Source organism: Acomys russatus, chromosome 26 (genome assembly GCF_903995435.1).
Source record: "Acomys russatus chromosome 26, mAcoRus1.1, whole genome shotgun sequence".
Taxonomy (NCBI): Eukaryota; Metazoa; Chordata; class Mammalia; order Rodentia; family Muridae; genus Acomys; species Acomys russatus.
In genome coordinates this window covers 21,529,473-21,532,238 of record NC_067162.1, presented here as the reverse complement: position 1 = coordinate 21,532,238, position 2,766 = coordinate 21,529,473, and the positions used below count along the sequence as shown (strand labels likewise).

The 2,766-nt window shown below is 46.7% G+C and overlaps 1 non-coding gene across 1 annotated transcript; it reads left to right on the top strand.

The window, feature by feature from the left end:
- The first annotated feature begins 1,480 nt into the window (after positions 1-1,480).
- On the top strand, positions 1,481-1,644 carry LOC127209731 (U1 spliceosomal RNA). Its single transcript, XR_007833240.1, has one exon. It is a non-coding gene; the product is annotated as a U1 spliceosomal RNA (small nuclear RNA).
- The last annotated feature ends 1,122 nt before the right edge of the window (positions 1,645-2,766 follow it).

Sequence of the window (2,766 nt, the reverse complement as noted above, 5' to 3'; positions counted from 1 at the left end):
CCCTCCTTCCCTCCTATCCTACTTCCTTTACTCTCTCCCTCCCTCCCTTGCTTGCATTATTTAAAAAAATGAACTATTTTACTGAGATGTGATTCATTATACCATCTAGCCATTTAAAGTGCATAGCTCAGTGGCTCCGCACATATTCACACAGCTGTGCATTCCTGTCACCCTACGGAGAAGAAGCCCTCTACTCATTAGCAGTCACTGTCATTGCCTCCCACCCCTTAGCAACCAGGGATCCACATGCCGTCTCTATGGATTTGCCTATTCTAGAGAGTTCTATAAATAAAATGATACAATATGTGGGTTTTTTTTTTGTGACTGGTTTCTTTCACTTGGCATAATGTTTTCATCGTTCATTCATGGTGCAGCATATATCAGTAATTCACTATTTTTATTACCAAATATTTTATCAGACAGGTATACAGAATTGTACCTAGCCACTTGTCAGTCAGTGAATACTCGGGCTGCCTTCACCTGTGGGCCTAGTAAGAAGGATGCTGCTGTAAATATTTGTAGACCACTGAACTTTTATTCACTGGAGATGGGGACGAGTCTTTGTTAATACAAATTATTTACTTCTTTATATTTTTAAAAACTGTTAAATCACACCCATTATTCTTCCTTGTTTTTCTCATTAAGAAAAATGTGGGGACCTAATTAGACATTCACATTTCTTTCTTTCAATGTTTAGTTTATTTCCGATTAAGAATGTCCTACGTGCAGAGTGTATTTTGATCAAATCCATTCCCCCGTTTCCTCCCTTCTGATCCCTCTGCTATCCCTCCTACCACTATTTCCTCTCAAACTCGTGTGTTCTCTAAGTCAGAAAACAAGCAGTTGGAGAATCCATTTAGTTTATAGTAATGAGCGCACGGGTGTGGCGGTGTCCACCAGAGCATTAGTAGCCAGTCTTTCAGGGGCCTGGAGAAGAGAGCAGAAAGAATGTGAGAGACAGAGGAAGTGAAACGGGGTCTTCTGGACACAGCAGGGCAGTAACACATGTGACCTGACAGCAGCTGTGACTGCACGGGCAAGGCCTGCACAGATTAAGTCAGACAAAAACCTCAGCACAGCGTGAGAAGGAGGTCAGGAAGTCCCACCCTCCTTGTGGGCCTCTGATGGCTGCTAGGAGCACGTCAGTTTTCCTCAGGGTTTGTTTGTTTTGCTTTGTTTGAGATAGGGTCTTGTGTTGCCCAGGCTAGCCTCAAACTCACTGTCTAGCCAAAGATGACTGTGAATTTCTCAACCTCCTACCTCCACCTCACAAGTGCTGGAGTGACAGGTATGTGCTCCCGTGCTCAGCTAGTTTTATGCCACCTTGACACAAGCTACAGTCACTGGAGAAAAGAGAGTTTCAGTTGAGAAAATACCTCTATAAGATCAGGCCAGCTGGGCATTTTCTTAATTAGTGGCCCATTGTGGGTGATGCTACCCCCGGGGTTGGCAGTCCTGGATCCTATAAGAAAGCAGGATGATACTTACCTGGCAGGGGAGATACCATGATCACGAAGGTGGTTTTCCCAGGGCGAGGCTTATCCATTGCACTCCGGATGTGCTGACCCCTGCGATTTCCCCAAATGCAGGAAACTCGACTGTATAATTTGTGGTAGTGGGGGACTGCGTTCGAGCTCTCCCCTGTGAAAGAAAGAAAGAAAGAAAGAAAGAAAGAAAAGAAAAGAAAGAAAGAAAGAAAGAAAGAAAGAAAGAAAGAAAGAAAGAAAGAAAGAAAGAAAGCAGGATGAGCAAACCAAGTGGAAAAAGCCAGTAAGCAGCAGCTGACCATGGCCTCTGCGTCAGCCTCTGCCTCAGTTCCTGTCCTGACTTCCTTCAGTGATGGACTAGTACAGGAAGGGTAGCCAAGTAAACCTTTTCCTCTTTAACTTGCTTTCAGTCATGATGTTTCGTCACAGAGCTGCCCTGAGAATCAACTGACTGAGGTCACCAGCTCCAGCAATGGGATGGTAGGCATTGAGTGGCCCTGGTAGAGGTGGAAAGGGATGAGCCCAACCTCTATTTCTGTGTTGTTTCTGCCCAGGATACCCGAGCCAAATCATGCAAGAGGCCAGATACCTCACAGTGAGTAGTCCGCCGCTGGCCTCCCGCCTTCAGACACGGAGAAACTGCTGCCAACTGCGAAGGCCGAAATAAGCCTGACAACTAAAGCTGTGGGTGACCCTGGAGGGGATCCCCGTGTTCCGAGGGATGACCAGACTGGAGCCGATGACATCAGAATCAGGATTAGACGGTCATGAAGTAGAGGCGGCTGCAGAATGACACAATACTTCCACTCACTGGGGAATTAGGCTGGGTCCCTGCTTGACTCAGCGTTGGTACCAGTGATGACACCTGTGTCTCTGTGGTTGCAAACTGTTCCATCTTCCACCCACTGCCGTCTAGGTGTCGCTCACTTGCTCAATGAAGGGCCTGGTCATTTTTTAAGTTGTTTCTGGGACTTGGACTGTACTTTCTGACATTGAGGGTGGATCCCCTGGACCCTTGTGTTACACGGCTCTGGTGGGGATCCCAGAGGACAGGTCCCCAACTCTCCAGGGATCATAGGGCCATAGGGCCTAACCCTACTGTCTGGGCTTTCACGTGGTGGGGCTCCAGTCAGTTGTGTAGACCCCAAAGGATGCACACAGCGCACTTCCTAAAGCAAAGCTGCAGAGGCGATTTGCATCATGTTTCAGTTTACTCATCTTAGGGGTACAGTGGCTATTTTCATTCATCTTAGGGTTACACAGCTATTTTACTCATTTT